Source organism: Onychostruthus taczanowskii, unplaced genomic scaffold (genome assembly GCF_017590055.1).
Source record: "Onychostruthus taczanowskii isolate IOZ18803 unplaced genomic scaffold, ASM1759005v1 scaffold4, whole genome shotgun sequence".
In the NCBI taxonomy this organism is placed as follows: domain Eukaryota; kingdom Metazoa; phylum Chordata; class Aves; order Passeriformes; family Passeridae; genus Onychostruthus; species Onychostruthus taczanowskii.
In genome coordinates this window covers 864,423-882,439 of record NW_024501459.1, presented here as the reverse complement: position 1 = coordinate 882,439, position 18,017 = coordinate 864,423, and the positions used below count along the sequence as shown (strand labels likewise).

General features: G+C 39.1%; 1 protein-coding gene and 1 long non-coding RNA gene across 2 annotated transcripts in view; one reads left to right on the top strand and one right to left on the bottom strand.

The window, feature by feature from the left end:
• Positions 1 to 18,017, bottom strand: part of SPIDR (scaffold protein involved in DNA repair) — a 195,726-nt gene that overhangs the window by 36,327 nt on the left and 141,382 nt on the right. The gene's annotated exons all lie outside the window — the stretch shown is intronic.
• LOC121340121 lies at positions 14,303 to 17,634 on the top strand. Its single transcript, XR_005953262.1, has 2 exons — positions 14,303 to 14,380; positions 16,972 to 17,634. It is a non-coding gene; the product is annotated as an uncharacterized LOC121340121 (long non-coding RNA).

Here is an 18,017-nt window from a genome sequence, read left to right as displayed (position 1 = left end):
TAATAATAATAATAATAATAATAATAATAATAATAATAATAATAATAATAATAATAATAATACATGATTTCAAAAACTGTAAGAGGAGAAGAAAAATATTTCCCTGTTTTATTTTTACTCCTCTTGCAAGCTCTTGAGATCCTGTGTTTTCTGTGCAAATGATGTCATGAAGTGCAAAAATGTAAATTCACGAGTGAAAGTCTGATTTTCAGATTCTTAAAAGAAATATTTTACATGCAAAATTTTTAGATTTTTCTTGGGGTTTTTTTTCCCCCTTGAGTACTTAATTTAGTTTGTGTTTATTTCTAAATCCTTTGCAACAGTTGCTGAATTTACTCTGGTAAGCTCCAGTGTGACAGAGCAGGAAAAAGCAGAGCTATTTCCCATTGCAGAAGGGAGGCACGCTGGGGAAGCAGCTATCAGTGACTGGGGCCAGAACCCCAGAGGAGCAGCCTCAGGACTATTCCCTCAGTCCACCACTCAGCCCACCATGGCCTCCAGGGAAGACTGGAAGAGCCAGTATTAGTAGGACAGGACTGCTGTTGAACATTTCATCTTGCTCCAGCTGCACCCTGTCATTTAACCCCCACCCTCCCAGGGCAGCACTGCACAAGAAAAGCATGGTTGTCCCCTCATCATCGTGGCTTTGGCCTGCCAAATTTATCCCCAAATTGATGGACAGTCCCTAGCCCTATCTATGAAGGATCCAGCTTGCACCAAGGTGCTGCAGCCCTGAGCAGGGTGGGTACCAGCTCCAGGACTGCAGGGAAGAGGCAACAGGCTTTGGCAAAACCTCTCTCTTGGGAAGCCAGAGAAGAATGTGGTGGTCCCACTGTCTCTACTTTTTGAGAAACTCTTGGGCACAGGAGAAGAAAGCAATAAACCTAAATAATTTTGGGTGCAGTTGTAATCCATGTACAAAAAAGACCCTCGTGTCTGAGCCCGTGGTGGTTGACCACCATCACACGTTCCTTCAGGAGGGAATGGATCATCCAAAAGGAATGTGGATGACAGACGAATGACTGCAGATCGTTAGGAGATGACACAACAGCAGGAAGAAAATGTGGAAGGTGAAAGAGACAAAGATGAGGAGGAAGTGTTCTCTGGTATCACCTCTTTTCTGCTTCCTTTCTTACACCTTACTGTTCCCCATATCTCTTTAAGTTAGGGACTAGGGGGGAATTGCCAGTCTGTGGTAACACTAGTATTATCCCATGGATGACCTACAAGTATTTCTGAAGGAGCACTTTCCCCAGATACATTGGGATTCTTTACATAAGAAATGATGTACACAACAAGCCCTGCAAAAAGAAACATGCAGCAGTTCTTCCAATTTGAAAATGAAAAATAAAATTTATTTGCAATTTTAAGCTTTTATCTGAACTTTGCAAAATGAGAAATCCCATTTTCAGTCACAGATCAAACAGAACTTTATAAATTAATTTTACATAAGCAGTATGTTTGGGCCATTATCTAAAGCTCACTCAAATGAACACCTTTCCATTGATTTCAATGAGATTTATTTCACACTGTATGACAGGCAGAGAAAATATCTGGGCAGCATCAGTTACATTCCTCCATCTTGATTTCATTCCATCATTCATGCAAATTCCATGCGTCTCTTTTAAACCATCTAACCTGAACACCAATCAAGGATCAAACACTGAAGTAATTTTATAAGTACCACACATAAATTTTGTTGCAATTTCAAGGGATCATTTTTAGCAGGAATCAGAACTTGGAACAGAGCACACTGTACATTAAAAAAATAATAAATTTACCACATTCCCTCCTTTTTGTTTGTATGGTTTTTTTTTTTGTTTGATTGTTTTTTGATGGCATTTAATTGGGCAATTTTAAAAAAGGCACAGAGAACCTCTCACTTCTTTCAGCACTTTGGTTATCTTCAGATGTGTAAGATTTCAAATATTATGTGGGCTAGTGAGAAGTGTTCTAAAATAAAGTCTCTGCCAGAGCATCTTAATCACCTTGTATAGATGATCATCTATATTTTATATCTCATGCATGTGGAATACTATTTAATTGTAATGGCATAATCAGTAATTACACTGAATTTGATATAATAACCCTGATCAAATACTGAGAAACTACGTGCATGGTATATTTGATTCCTTTTTTTCACTTCCCAGTGCAAAAAAACAGTCCTGAAAATAAGAACCTATTCAAATATCAGTACAGCATAGCTTGTTCTCATCATTTATATTCCAAGGAAAAGAAGAGAACAGGACCAAATCTAATCAAAACTACAGGAAGTGTTTAGAGACACAAAAGATAATAACGTAAATTAGAACTGGATTAGGGCCCTTAGTAAGCCTATCTATTCATGCCAAAAGAGGTGATTTAATATTCTGTGGTTAAGATTCTGGGTTTGTGTCTTATCCAAAAGACTATTAACAATAACACATTGTTCACCTACCACCATGCTGGTGGTGTTACAGCCTCTGATGTGATTCAGCACAGACTTGAAGGGACAGACACTGCTAAACATTTGGATTTTCCTGAGCTGTTGCCCATTGCAGGCCAGCAAGAGATACAACATCACAGCCAAGATAACAAGATAACTTTTGTCTTTAAAACATGCGGTTTCCTGTTGATACTGTTCTGTATTGTCACATTTGCTTGTCCTCTTGTCCTGTCACACATTCCTTCTCCAATTAAGTCTTGAGGGTACTGCACAGAGGAGACATTAGGACAGGGACTTCTCTGTGCCTGCAGAGCACCTGAGATCAGGGCACACGCCCTGATCTTCACTGGGACACCAGTGTCACAAAAGCAGATCAAAGCTTTTAATCATCAGCCTCTGCTGCCTACCCTTCTAAACCACAGGCAATAAGGGTTGGTATTTGTATTTTCTGAGTACTGTCAGCAACTTAGCAGTTGCATTTATCCCTTCCGGGCTCTTCACTTGAAGTAGGATCTCTTTGTGCAGAAGGGTGTCAAACCAGGCTGTGAGGCTGCTCCTCCAGCCTGGCTCCACCCTCATCCCCAGAGCAAAGCATTCAGGAACTATTAGAGGGAGTTCTGGAGGCTGCTTTAAGGGGCTTCCTTCCTACTGGACATGTGATTAGAGGATGCAGAGAGCCACCAGCATATGAAAATGCCAAAATTTAAATAAATATAGGCCGTATTTTCATGCTGTGCCTGTTGTCATGGGACACGCTGTCCATGGTGTTCTCTCCCTCCAGTGCCAGGTAATGTGAGAAAGCTGTGGTTTTGGATCACTGTGACACTACGTAACTCATGTACTCCTAAGGTGAAGCATAAAAAGATCCTAAATTTAAATATCGAAATATGCTAAAACAAAACTAACAAAGCCTTCAAACAATATTCTCAAAAATATGAGACAAAATGCCGACACTTTTTTAAAATGTGATCTTTCTGATCACCCACTTTCAAAACATGTTTCCTAAACTCCACTGCTGCAAGAAGTGTGAAAATATCAACAAGACAAGAACACAACAAATGAAAACATTGTAAGTAAATTCCACTTGGATCAATTTCAGCATTTTGCTTTACCAATTTTAAAAAAACCTAACCAAAGCAGAATTTCTAAACAAGTGGTTTCAGAGTAGGAAAGTGGCAGTTTCAAAACATACCATTTCAGCAATTTCACAACTTTTCATTTGCTTGTACAAGCTTTTCATAAGAAGTTTCCATTATTTTACAAGTTGATCTGACAGAAAATTATTTCTTTGAAAAATTCCCAACCATTTTTCCTAGAAATATTTTTCAAATCTCTAATGCAGTAACTATTCATTAACTTCCAAGGCTTTGTTTTGACAAAACGTATTTATTCAGCACACCAAAGAGTAATTATCCAGTATGCCTGTGAGTAGAAGCAATGCTGAACAGTGAGAGACAGAAATGCAACATAAAGATTTATTTCCCCTTCTTCTCTAACAATAGTCGTAGAAATACATTTGAGCGTATGTGCTGGGTTTGGCTCGGGTAAAGTTAATTTTATTCACAGTAGCTGGTATGGGTCTGTGGTTTGGATTTGTGCTGGAAACATGTTGATAACACAGGAATGTTTTAGTTATTGATGAGCAGAGCTTGCACAGTCAAGGCCTTTTCTGCTCCTCACCCCAGCCCACCACTGAGGAGGCTGGAGTGCATAAGGAGCTGGGAGGGGATAGATGATCCCAACTGACCAAAGGAATATCCCATATGATACATATATATACATATATGATATAATATACATATCATGCTAACAAGGAGAAAGAGGGGAGAACACTCACAATGATGGCATTTGTCTTCCCAAGCCACCATCACCCACAATGAAGCCCGAATTTCCTTGGTGATGGCTGAACAACTGCCTGCCAATGGGAAGGGATGAATGCATCCCCTATTTTCCTTTGATGCATGAGCAGCTTTTGCTTTACCTGTTAAAGTGTTTTCATCTCAAACCATGAGTATTCTTACTTTTACTCTTCTGATTCTCTCTACCATCTCAGTGTTGAGGGATGGCATGTGTGGGGCTTAGTTGCCATGTGGGGTTAAACCCTGAAAACACAAAACTTCTCTTAAGCAGAAGAAAAGCTCTAGGGAAAGCTGTAAAAAAGCCACAAACCTCTCTTGCATGTCAATTTTAAATTTTGGAACTTACACAATATAAACGCAAATTTCTGAGTTTATATATCTTCCTGATTGTTAAAATAAGTCTGTTACAGCTTAGGAAAAGTAGAAACCTAGTGGGGGAAAAAGGTAATCTTTAACCTTAGAAAGAATACCCAAAAAAGCCTGCATCCTTTATGGAAAAACCAAGAGCTTGAGACTGCTGGTGGCATTCCTGGAGATTGAACATGGCTATAGCTGTCCTCCTGGGGGGCTACCACGTGGGGTTCAGGCCCTGATCCTGAAAAAGGTAACATGAAAGGTGCATTCTGCCTTTATATGCACCTGAAACAAAGGTACTGGGCTGAGCATGGGACCAGCAGCCTGACTGGACACCACTGGGCGTTTGAAGGAAGTCACTGGAGAAGCCCAGTGAGGATCGTGAAACTCCCTAAGAAAAGGGGCTTATTCCAACCTCCTCCGTTATCTTTTCTGACCTGGATTCTGCTAGGCTTGAGGCAGCGCTGACTCCCAACAGCAGCTGCAGGATCTGATCTGGATTTTACAGTGTAACTGCACCTATGGTTTCCAAAAGTGGTTAATGTGCATTTCCAGCGAAAAGGGGAAGAAACTCATGAGAATTTTCCTTGAGGAAAGATAACTACAATCTGTACCTAGCCCATTGGGATGTAACATTACCAATAATTTTAATTTTAAAATTGCAACAGGCATGAACCATAATTCACTGGTTTTTTAAGCTGGTTAATAGGTACTTTTGATGGCAGTCCCACAAAATATAACATGTTTCACACACAGAACTAGGTTTTGAATAGTTTTCAATTTGCATGGAAGTTTAATTCACCACAAACATTCCTTTCTTGACCAAGAAGTTATTTATCTACAGCACACACTAAAAATTATATTCTTGTAGAATGAAAAAATGTGGTATCATCTCATTTGGGATAAAACACCAAAAGCACATTTAATTTAATCCTACAGTGGTTTAATTTGAATTCATAACTCTGTCCTTCCCCATTCATTTCCCCCTTCTCCCCAGTCTACTATACACCATGTACTTTTCAATGCATATACTGACTTTTGTATACCTACTGAACCCAAAATTCAATATGAGGTATCAGTGAAAGATTCCCAGTATTCCTCATTTTTTCATTCCACACCTGAACACACAGCTGGTGTGTTAATGTATTAAAACCCTTACATAAACAGTGCATTATTTGTATATTTTATATTATAATTTTAAATTGCTATAAAATTGTTATTATTAAGTGGTAGGAGCTGGGACCAATCAACATTGTAAATACAGCTAAGTGAATAACATTTGACTGACAAAGTGGCAAGAATGCTTTGTACAAGTCAGTTACAGTTCCTTAGTAGGCAATACTGTTTTCTAGCAGTTTACAAAAGATTATGGTGAGCAGGGTAGGAAAAGAAAGTGAACAGTAGTTCTTTCTGTCCCACATGCACAAGTCAACAAGAGAGGAACAGACATCTCAAGGCATGGATGCAGATTTGTCTTGGGAGCTCCGGGTAGCTTCTCTAGTGTCAGCGCTTATAAACCTTAGTAAGAAAGCAAGCAGCCACCAGGTGCCAGAGGGAAACACTGAAATTATTCCAAAATGAGGTCACAGGAACAACTCATAATTTCCAAACAACTACTGCAGCAACTAGATAGAGGGTGCTGGTGATGGCCTGGAAAGACACTCTTGGGAAAAGCGCCATCCTCACCACCTGTATTTTTGCCTACCTGAAGAACAACAGGGACAATTTGTCTACTTCAACAGCACCTACAAGGTGTTATTTATTCAGGTTTAGAAACACACAAATGGAAACTACTGATATAACTGCTATATTATGATAATTACCACAATGATCCTCTTCTTCTACTGACTCAGTTTATTAAAGCTGCCAGAAAAGATTGCCTAACTGTGACCACTGCTTAGGAGTTGAGCAGCGGTTCAAACTTTGGGTATTTGCAGTTGCAGAAGGGGTTGCACCATTTCAGAACACAGTTGGTGAAATGGAATAAGGGGGGAATGCATCCTTTGGATACTAAATGCTTCCTAGTTTTCTTATCTGCAGGTTGATTTGAGTAGCATTAAATTGAAAAACAATTAAATCATCAGTATTTTCAAAATAAGTTATCTGAAGTCTACATTGGGCAGAAATAAAATACCAGCTATTTATACAACACACAAAACCAGCTTGGAATCTTACCACAGCTGCACACAAAGTGATGTTCCCAGAAAGCAAGAGTATTATTTTTCACACTGCAGCAGCACTTTCATGTACAGCAAGAAACTTTCATACAAACTCTGTACCTCAACAGGTTTTAGTTAGAAGTCTTCCTGAAATACAACCCTGACAAAGGGAGAAGCCAAGGAATGCTCTTCCTTTGTCTTTCCAAGTCCTTCCCAACACCTCTCTTTAATCCAATCAAATTACAGTGATCTGTGATGAGGTAAGACACAGAAGAATGCCATGTGAAAAGAAAGAACAGCATCTACTATCTCTGATGACTCAGGGCTGTATTAATCTAAGTAAAACTGCTCAAAGAAAAGAGAAATAAGACTTTGAAATGCTCAGTCAGAATAATTGGTATGCTTACAAACAGACAAAATGAACTTCCATGTTCTACTTGCTTTGTATAAGATTGTTGTATTAAAAAACTGAAATTTAACATAGGCAATCTCAGGACACAGGAAACTTTTCACATTGTTTTTAAATTTCTAGTTGAGTAATGAAAGAAATATTAACATCTCCACCTACACTTCCCCGCAAACTAAACTTTTTAATGACCAGATTCAACTACCAAAACATCCAACTTCTCATGGCATGCATTTAAGTGCTCTGTAGATTTCAAAACCATTTTTGTCTTCAGCAACTTGAAATTATGTCCACTGAAGGATTTTTCTGTAAAATCATAAAATTCTGTGTTTTTCAAAAAGAAAAGAAAGAACAGCAAAATTTACACTAAACATTTTTTCCTTACATAAATGTAGACGCATATACACATCCATGGAGGAAAAAAAATATATACGCATACATACTGAACTTTCAGACTTGAAATCAATTTTTCCAGGTGGTGTCAACAATGAGGTTAGCATCCACAAACTCAAAATTCCACAGATTTAGCATCCACAAACTAAAAACCAGTTTCATGTCAGAAAGTAGAGAAATCAGATGAAGGTTTTTCTGCCCTACACCACCGATTCCAGTTTTAAGCTGTCCCCTCCCCTCCCTCATAACTGTGATGGCAAAACCAAGTTGAGACAGCACAATAGATGAGGGAATTAATCTGTCTTAACAAACAAATTTCAGATGCAAAAATAAAGTTATTTACCTGCAGTACTACATCCAGCTCTGGAGTTTCCAGCACAGGAAAGACATGAGGCCTGTTGGAGCAGCTCCATAGGCTGGCTACAAAAATGACCAGAAATGTACCTCTCCTATGAGCACAGGCTGCTGAGACAACTGGGATTGAACAGCCTGGGGTAGAGAAGATTCTGGGAAGACCTTATTGTCTTTTAATATTTAAAGAAAGATGGGGACAAATTTTTCAATTGGTTTTGTTGTGGTAGGAAAAGGGGTAATGGTTTTAAATTAAAAGAGGGTAGTTTCAGACCAGATATATGGAAGAATTAATTTTTTTTTACAAAGAGGGTGGTGAAACACTGCAACAGTTTTTCCATACAAGTGGTAGATGCCACATTCCCAGAAAAATTCCACGTCAGGTTGGATGGGGTTCTGAAACACCTTATGTAGTTAAATATGTCTTTGGTCAAGGCAAGGCCTCGATGGCCTTTAAAGGTCCTTTTAATCCAAACCATTTTATGATTCTGGGCTTTTTTTGGTATCAATTTGCTGACCTAGCATCACAAACAGCTGTCCCAGCTCATCTGAATGGGCACCCTGGCATGCAGTGGCAAAAAGACAGCTCACTGTGGTGAGGAAACCGGGGGAGATAGACATGGAGTCAGATTAATTTCAAAGCAGATTAGAGAGAGAGAGACAATAATTTAGCATGGATTTCCCAATGAGAGATCACAGTTCTGTCACGCCCAAGATGAAGCATAAAAACAAATGGGCTTTCTGCCACTGGCTGAAGGTCCATCACAATCCTTCTGCCTGAAGCATTTGTCTTTTGGCTTGGTTTTGATGGAAATAATGGTCTGAATCCCCACAGATTGGGGGGATTGTTATTCTTGCAAGAATTACTTTACACTTGTAAAAATAATTTTTACACAAAATATTTACACAAATGATAGCACACAATGTAACATTAGAAACAATATTGCATTTTAATTTTATAACTGCAGAAGAGGCAGGCAAATTTAAAAATGTAAGCTTAAGCTAGCAGGACCAGCAGAAACACTTCAAAATCACTGAAAGGCAGTCTAATGGAAAACATGTTTAAAACCCTATTAAAAAGTTTACTTTTTTTGCATATTTTAAAGTCCATTTAGTTTTTTCAGTTTGCCAATGTACATTTATGCTACAAAAGCACAAACACAATCTAATTTCTCCAGCAGAATCAGTTCACTAACACCGAATACGTAAAACAGACTTCAAAAGTGAAGTTCAGGCTTTCAAACTCAAATTTCAATCTGTGTCCAACTGCCAACTACACTTCTGACTCATATTTCTTCTCATGTACCTTCTGTATAGTTTACTGAATTTATTCAACTTACCTAAAGCTTCAGATGTGGATTCCATTTAATGGTCCACTGTAGTGATTTTCTACTCTACCTGTAAATCAATTTTATTTAGATCCTTCAGTGACATCTGCAACACTTGAAATACATTGGAGTGACAAATTATGATGTTCAAATGAACATATTCGCTTTAGTATTTCCTTTTCTTGGACAGAGGCAGATCAGCTGGTAAATTAGACTGTTACGAACATTGTTTCCTTTGCTTTATCACCTCGTATTTGCAGGAATTAAAATTAATTTCTTTTTCCATAATGACCAAAATAGTACCTATTTGAGGAGATAGTGACAAACCCAGCAAATTTTCTTGCTGATATAAAGGGAAAGGGAAAAAAGGCAAAGAAATCATGTTTGCTGTTTTTAAAGAACCAAATGGATATAAACTGTCAGACTTTGGGTCATCATTAAGCACAGGCCAGAGCATTGGCACGAGTGACCGTGTTGTGAAGCCTACAAGCTTTATTTGGTTTTTAGTTCACATTCCTGTAGAGTGAGACAGTCTTAATTTGGGAGAACTACGGGTAAACATTTATGGGAAAAAATTATTAAATATTTCCTTTCACAAAGGTAGCAGGCAAAATAAAAATAAAAACAACTCCTGCACAAAATGCTAAAGGTGGTCTTTAGCTATCAAAATTCAGCAAAGCAAATGAGGTATCAATGTTCATTTCTGACAGGTACTTGGGGCTTTTACTCTTGAGTTACCAATCTTCCCCCTGCCGTTTACCATCCACAAGCTCGTACCACATTTATTTTCAGATTGGAAGAGTATTATCCATATGTGAAATGGATATCCACATAGTCCAGCCCATCCCGTGGATGTCATAGTCACTTACATACACTTGCACCTAGATTGAGCATTACAGAAGAAGTGAAAATACTTACAAGATAAGGGTACTTATTACACCACCAGATGTAATACGGAACTATTGGTCACTTCCCAAACCTCTCACTGAACTCCAGTAGCCTTTGAGAGCTGTTTGCTGCAATTCAGTTTATGAGACAGTATTTTAAATGTTCTTACTCCAAAGAACTCTTGGAATGATGAAGAAGTCTGAATATTTTCTTTCTAAATATGAAACATGTTCTGCTTGCAGAAGATTTCAGAATTTTAAACAAATATAAAACACAGTTTATTCACCCCGGTGAAAGAAGACATCCTGTAGAGGGGTCTGAGGCTTGAGTGGACACTGCAATTTCTGCTGGCTTTAGCCCTTGGCACTACAACTCATTTATCTAAGTCTGAGAAATCCACAGGAACACCTAGGAATACCTAGATCAGATGTGTTTTGATCAGTGTGTACAGAGAGCTGAACCTTATCCTAACTCCACAAGCAGGAACATGCTGGCCTGACTGTACATGGGCCAGGGATATTAAAGCTCTCTTCCTCCTCTGACCAAATCAGATACGAACTTTCTCTGGAGAAAATTCAATGGCACGCACACCACCCCTGCTGCACTATAAATTTTATGTGATTCTTAGCTACTGAAAATACAGAAGATTGCCTCCTCTTCCTTGTATCTATAAAATGATGCGTGGCTCCTGGCTTCTTAGGAAAGGTGTTCCTCTCCAAATTCCTCACTAATTGTCAAGACCAAAGTCCAAAATGTTTGCACTAAACGGGCAAATCTTTGAGAGCAACCTGGTAGCTCTTTCCACTCAGCATGCAAAGATGAGTTTGATTTTCAAAATTTTATCACAATTGTGGTAGGGTCAAGGTTTCATTAGTAGTTCCAGTATTTGATGCAATTTCCTATAAACTCCCCAATGTAGCTCAAAAATAATCTGGGGCACCATCAGTATAACAAAACCTCAGGCGCATGTTTTCCTGAAATGTCATGCAAACATCTAGAAGAGTTCTCTTTGTGGTACCACCTTAATGGTGTCACACCAGGAAAGGAGAAGTAAGTAACAAATTTCGCTTCTCAGATGTCCAATGGAACAATACGCCAAAGATTTAATCTCCCAAAGGAACAGGCAGCAGATATTTAGCAGAATTAGTTTCACAGCACGGTGTGTCACCACAGTTATGCATAAAGATGTCATAGAGCTTGGCCTTTGAGGAGAGAACAAAATTATTGAAAAACAAGACTGACAGGAGGAGAATAAACTATTTTTCCCTGGGAACTGAGCTATGCTAAATAACTGATCCTTCTTGAAAATCTCCTGTATCATAAGTCTTTGACTGTTCTCTAGTTCAACCTGCTGCCTGTCAGTGAAACTGGGAGTATTTATCAGCTGGTATTATTAGTCATGTGACTTCAAATATTAATCATATTAATTAAAAAAAGTTGGTGTAGCAATTCCAGTTTCTTACTCATGAGGGATAAAATGCTGCATTCTACTTCCTTTTATTGAAAATTTCAGTACTATGTTAACTTCTGTCTAATATATCTAAAATATAGCCAAAGTAAGTAATACTTTAAAAGTTAAAAGATTATTTGTATGTGGCTTACTACATTTCTTCTAGGAAACAATGAAAAGGTAAAATGCCCTAACAAAGAATCAAGATATTATGACATGGTAAAAGAGATAATCCTACCTGATTGCCACACCTTTAAAAATTATATATAAGGAGTCTTTTGTTCCCTGGTTTTTGGAATGTCAAGCCACTCATAAATAATAATCTGGACCTAAATAAACATAGGCTAGTTAAAAATCCCGTATTTATTTAAAGCATTAAATGAATCATGACTTCAAGTATTCAAATGGCAGTATCTTTCCTCTGTTTCTTACCTAACCTCTCTTTTATAAAGGCTACCTAAGACTATGCCAAGAAGCTATCGGCAAATTTTTCTCAACTTGTTTAAAACATTCACCAGACAGTTTTAAATACCTTCAGAAATGCTTAATGTTATTATATTACGCTAACTTAAAGTAAGAAGCTGTCTGTAAGTCTTTAAAGCAGGAGAAACTGAATTAATTATCAGGATTTTTTTCAGTATTCCCTTAATTCAATTACGTCAATTCCTGTGTTTTGTCATTCTATCAGTAACAGCAAGATTTTTCAGCAGAGTTACAGGAAGCAAAAATATGAAGAAAGTAAAAAGACTGATAATACAATCAAGACTTAAAAACCCTTACATGTTAAAGAGTTTATTTCTTGGGGTTTTTTTAAATAAGAGAAAAGTATTGCCACTTTTAAATAAAAGTATTGTCACTTCTCCCCTTCACTTGTAACATATCTAGATAAGCTTAAAATATTCTTTTATTAAAGAGAGAGTTCAGTTACTTATTAAGAATTACTTACTCTTTTGGTTTGTATCAACTTAGGAAAGTAACTTGGAGAGATGTGTGTCTACAGTGGGAAAATCCCAGCAACCCACAGACTTCAGCAATGAAGGCGCATACAACCTCTAAGAGAGGAGATGATGGGTCAAAAAGGAAACAGGGCCAAATCTTGGATCATTCCACTATGAAAAAAATGGCTAAATTGGTGTTTGAAGGATTTCTTGACAAAGATGGCAACGTCCAGTTACCCGCTCCTTCCACCCCCAACTAAAACCACCTTTGTTTAAACACACCGGTTTCTCCTACCCTCCCTCATTATCTGGTCAGAATTAATGATTATCTGATTAATTAATTGTTACTCAATTACCACCTAATCCAATCCTCATCAACGTATCCTAGGCACACCTTTACAGCCACAATAAGTAAGATGACTGTTCATCTCCTCCTCCTCTTTTCCCACATCTCCTTCCTATCCTCCCTTTCCCACTCCCCCCAGATAAACACATTCTGGGATTTATTTTCCTGTATGAGATCCAAGAATCAGAGTGTTCTCTCTCTCTATGTTTTCCCCACAGGGTGAATAGGAGATGCTGGTCCCTCTGGTCCCACCTTGGGGTGAGCGTCAGTGACTCCTGCAGTGTTGCAGTTCTAGCAGAACTACTTAAAATGTGGTTCCACATTGCCCAACATTCCTTGACTCTCTTCCCTCCTCCAATGCTACTTTTTGGTGTTCTTTTTATTTCTCAGCTCCTTTCAGAGAAGCACCTCCTTAGCCCAACTCACTTTAATTATTTGGAGAAAACGTTTATTCACCCCGAATGAAAAAACTACTTTAAGTGTGAAATAATCAAAAGAAATACAAATTCCTGAATAAAATTCTAATGACTGTACTGCCCTATTCCACATGCTTTGCAACTGCTCTGTACTGTATGCCATATGCCAAAATGATTTGTATATACCACTGGTATTTTTCATGTTCCCTGCCATGTTTGGAATGCCACATGGCACAGGGTGCAAGAAGATAAGATCATTTATGTAAGCAAAATATGACCTTACAAGTGTGTAAATCCCTTATGTGCGTATGCAGGAGAAATAGCTGCGAGTACCAGTACTACTTGTATGTGTAATTATTTGCTTTACATGCCACATCAATTCTGCAAACAAATAGTAACTATTTAGCAATATTCATCTCATTGTATTGTATAACACCGAGCAGGGGAAAGAGACAGATAAAAGTAAGACTTCAAAGTCCATTAATAAATATATACTGGCTTCAAACTAGTATAGAGATGTTGAGTTTGTGCTGTGAAAACAGAAATTTTTGGCTGACAAAACAGCAGAAAATGGAAAGAACAGCCTGATCCAAAAAATCAAAAGTGCAACAGGCTGTGCTGCTCTTGGAGAAAAACATGGGCCTAGAAAGAGTAAACACAGAATTTATATGCAACATTCATTCATATAAACATATATATAAGCCCACGCACATCCTAAGTTGTGTTCTTGTGGATTGTTGGGTTTTTTTTTTTATAATTCACAAGCAGATATAGATAAAACTTACCAAACCTTCCTGTTTAGAATCTGAAGGTGATAAGGTTAAGTACTCTGAAATCAACAGATGACACATTCAGTTTTCAGTACACATATATATTCTGCAGAAATCCGGTATTACATCTCTTTGGAGTGTTTTGCACCTGTGCCTCTCAACATATGGTTAGAGAATGTCTATTTGTATTAGCAGGCCCACAGCTTGAGCAGACCAGTACTGTTTGAATCAGGGGACATTTGAGTCCCACTGCTGGATAAGAATGAGGAATTCTGTCAGCCCCGGGTCAGGCTACAGGTAAGTGCCACCCACCCGTTGCTTCACACATATGGAAATATCATGTGATGCCCTCACAGTGGAACAGTGGTTTATGGAACAGTGTGGCTTATGCCCTGCTTGGGAGGATGGCTTGGGAACAGCTTTACTTCAGCTCTCTGTCCTGCATCTTGAAATATTTCCTGCTTGGGGTGGCACGAACTCTCAGGCTGGAGGAGGAAAGTCTATCCTTTATCTCCCTCCCGCTCCTCCCTTTCCAACCCCAACTGTTTCCATGGTAGAGTCAGCTGTAGCCACTGCCAAAGAAAACAAGGCATTTTCCCACCTCGAGGGCATTCCCCTCTGAACATCAAACGTCCACAGCAAACAATGGAGTTGAAACAGCTTTGCAAATAAAAGGTCACAAGAATTTTTCATAGTGGAAAAATATCAGGCTACCTACAGGCAGGGGTTGTTTCCAGCTCACAAACACTACACATGCTTTCAAACACTCTTCACTGTGAGCTGAACTAGTCTTTGCTGAGACGTTGCATGGTCCCAAGTGATGTAACTTGAATTCATTCTCCCTCAAGCTATTTGGTAATCACCTTAATTGTCAGGTCTTAAAAAGAAGAGATTTTCAGTTCTTTGGGAAGGGAGTGCATTTACATGCCGTAAGAAGCCAAGCAAACCGGAGGGTGCTCTGAAATAGCAGGTCATACACTAAGCAGTGCACAAAGTAGGGGAAAGGAGAAAGGGCATGTGCTACTGGAGAGCTTCGGGGAGAGGAGCAGAGCATGTGATAAGCTGTTGATGCTTCGCAAGCTCTAGCCAAAGGACAAATGAGCAATGCAGAGAGCCCCTGGCTGCCAGAAGCTACTGAACCCACACTAGAGGCCTCCAATGGAGACTTGGCAGCATGGGGTTCAGCAACAGCAGGAGCCACATGTTTTCTGGGCTCCCGCGCTGTGCCTGCACATTCGCTCAGCCCTGCCAGCACAGCAGGCTCCCATGGGGTCACGGTTCCCCACGGCCACCCCGGCCCCCACCCAAACATCCCCTCTGCTCCACTTCCCTACAGCACTGGCATTCCTGCCTTCTCCACAAGCAGGAGGTCTGCCTTCTGGTGGTCTTCCCTTTCTTCCCTCTCTCAGAAGCAGAGGGATTTGTCAGGAAGTGTGTGACACCCACTGAGTGCTGCTGCTAAGAAGATGAATAGAGAACTCTTAGTCCCTAGACCAAGAGCTGAAGATGAAAGGTAATTCAAGAATCATTTGGTGGGAAAAATACCAGACAGGATATCACTGAACAAGTTTCTGTTACTAATCCCTAGCTAAACTAAAATTCCTTCAGATGAGCATAACAAAATAGTTTTACTGTGGGAAATTACCAGAGTTTAAATGTGCACCCCACGTATTTGGCATTCATCTCTTCCAGAATTCTGCATACAGGTAAGCCTCAGCAAAGATGGAAACTGTGATTATCTGCATTTTTCTGCATTGCTGGGGCAGTGGAGGAAGGGAGTGGCAGCCATGGGTTGAAGGTTCTGAGTTTTCAGAACTAATTATGTTGAAAATGAAAATGGTAATAATTTAATAATAAAAAAGGGCTTGCTTTGGATTTCTTTTTAATTTTCCCACTTCCCTACTGGATAGCTTAGCAGACACAAGCCAGGAGAGCCAGTGACTGGAAGAGTAGTTGAGCGCTTGCTCATTAAAAGAATTAACCCTACACATCTTTTACCAATCACCATCCTGCCAACTCCCATGGGAAGCTGCCCAACAAGACCATCACTCTCACTTACTGCCTACAGCTTCTCCCAAGATTTCAACACCTTTCTGTACATTAATGCTTAACCTAAAGTGCCCAGTATGGAAATGCTCCTCCAGTCTTGCCTTCCCTCCTCCTTCCTCACTTGGAAAAGACTGGTCAGCCAACATTTTTTTCACAATAGGATGAAGAAAACCTGTGAGCCTGACTAATTACGAGAAAAGACTCACACTAGAAGTACTGCTGAGAAAAAACACATCTGAGTTTTTAGATTTTAAATGTGTGTGATTGAGAAAATGGGACTTAACTGGTGAAGGAAACTGGTAGTTAAGAGGTCACTGATAACTGGGGGGTAGGGGGCAAAGGGAGTAAGGGAGTAGTTCAGATATTGTCTGTCATTGGTATATAAAATGTTTCTATTTGACAGTTTTCCGTGTTAAACCATGAAGTGACAATTGGTTTATAGACACTGTAACTTTAATCTTAGCAGAGACCATCAATTCAGACTAATCTGAAATCTTAACTCAGCACTTTCAAATAAAAACAGAAATGAAAAATTGTTACTGGTAAATAGCACCATATGAATAATCTTTTCTTTTTCCATAGGCACATGTACCAATTACAACAAAATGTCTAGAAACCTTTACCAGGTTCATGCCCCATCACACTGGGCATATCAGACATGCAGCAGTTTGCTTAGACTGCTCACATGCTTTTAGCAAATTTCAGCAGATGGATGGAACAAATGTGTGTGTGTGTGTGTGTGTGTGTGTGTGTGTGTGTGTGTGTGAAGAACAATAGGCCATGTAGGCAATCTACAGAAATCACAGTTAATTTTTTCTGTTGTCTTATCTTTACTGCAGAGAGTTGTACTGTGTACGGATGGATTTCCAAAACACACCAACAAGGTCTCCAGTTCCAATACCTCAGTAAAGCTCCCTCTTCTTCAGCATCCACTCCATTTGTACATCTGAACCCCAAGAAAATAATTTCTTTTTTCCAAGCAGGCAAAACAATTATTTCTCAGACATTAAATACACTAACACAATACAGACACATACACAGAGAGAAAATATGCATTAAATGTTTTGCAAAGGGGCCAAAGAAGGGAGTTTCTGGCAATTACTCAGCATAAGGAGTAAGGTATATGGTGAATAGATCAGATAAAATTAGTAGTTGTCAACCCAGTACTGCCTGATGACAGAAATTACAGCTTTATCTCTCTCTTATCCATGCCTCCCACATATCATGTGCCTCATTAGGATCCTATGGACAGAACACACAAGAAAAAGACCATCCTCAAGCAATCAGAAAAATCCATCCAAAAAATAAGTGAAAAATTTCCTGCCAGATTTAGTAAAAATTATTTAACTTTGTTACAGGACCTAAATATGTACTATCCTAGACTATGACTATCCATGCTGTAACCAGGTGTCTTTCCATAGTTAAAAATGCCTCCTTGCCCTCAAACACATGTTATTTGCTTGTTGGAAAAACTAGCTATATAATAAAGCAAATATTAAAGACAAATGGTGACTGACTCAGGGAAAGGACTGGGCAGTCAGGATCTAGCTATGTTAAATTTGGCTGTGTTTAGTCAGATGACACAGAAGTATGAACTTCGAGAAAGCACTAGAAACACCTTTGCCAAATATTTGGAGGAGAAAGACATTGTTTTTTAGGCTACAGGGTCTGTACAGTATCTGGCACACTGATCTGTGACCACATCACCCAAAGCTAGCAGCAAGGTGCTGGTTGTCCCAGTCATCTCCATGGGAAAACTTGGTTGGATAAAACTGCTTTTCCCAATTATCCACATTCCTCCAACTAAGTTCTTGCGCAGAGGTTTTCCTTTCAGTCACAAGAGCATGAGGAACAAATGAGCAAGGACCTTGAATGGCTGAACAGT